The 895-nt window shown below is 42.1% G+C and overlaps 1 protein-coding gene across 1 annotated transcript in view; it reads right to left on the bottom strand.

Annotated features, from left to right (window-relative positions):
- LOC110428763 (zinc finger CCCH domain protein) overlaps positions 1-895 on the bottom strand; it is an 11880-nt gene that overhangs the window by 1073 nt on the left and 9912 nt on the right.

Here is an 895-nt window from a genome sequence, read left to right as displayed (position 1 = left end):
AGCTACTTTCACCTGTAAGAAAAATCCTAACTGCAAGGAAAAATGAAACATCCACCACTGACTACAAATTCAGTTCCTATTCTATCAAAAATAAAAATCACTTCATTTTCAATCCTAACAAAAGAGATTTAAACAACCCTCTTTTTTAATTAAAAAAGAAAGTTGTGCAGAAGAGAATTAAAGAACCTTGTATGACAATGATATGATCATTGTTGTATATGAAGCCAAAAAGGAAAAAATCTAGACATTTACTCATCAGTTTTGTCTTTACCCTATTGTCACGGGGTCATTACTCTCTTCTCCATAAACGCGCTTATAAGGGTGTGCAGCACACCCGCTTATAAAGAGCCCAGGACCTCCCATTCCTGTCTGATGTGGGATAGAGGCACTTTTCTCGTGATACTCTCTCCCACCCGATTCCGGCAACGTCCTCGTTGCCGTCGGCCACCCTGCCTACCCTGAGTCCTCATAGACCCGGGCGCTTTGGCGTGAGTCAGACGAGATCCGGTTCGCTCTGATACACTTGTCACGGGGTCATTACTCTCTCCCCCATAAAGCGCTTATAAGGGTGTGCAGCACACCCGCTTATAAAGAGCTCAAGACCTCCCGTTCCTGTCTGATGTGAGATAGAAGCACTTTCCTCGTGATACTATGCTATCAATATAATGCCATGTACCAAAATGCAACCTCAAAATCTTAAATAGCAGTCTAATGACACTTTCTGAGCTATGAAACTGAACTTGGAACAGATGCCATGTATAGTCTAATCTCTTACTCGGTATATGCTCAAGATATAAAGGTAAGGATTCAAGAACTGGCACCGGCTGTATGCACCTGTCCGCACGGCCCTCAATTAAATCTAACTTTTGGAAGCAAGGTTATACACATACATTTT

The sequence above is a fragment of the Theobroma umbraticum genome, unplaced genomic scaffold, assembly GCF_002168275.2.
Source record: "Theobroma umbraticum cultivar Fairchild unplaced genomic scaffold, ASM216827v3 scaffold_69.0, whole genome shotgun sequence".
Classification (NCBI taxonomy): domain Eukaryota; kingdom Viridiplantae; phylum Streptophyta; class Magnoliopsida; order Malvales; family Malvaceae; genus Theobroma; species Theobroma umbraticum.
The sequence above is the reverse complement of the archived record's forward strand: the minus strand, read 5'-3'. Positions and strand labels throughout refer to the sequence as shown.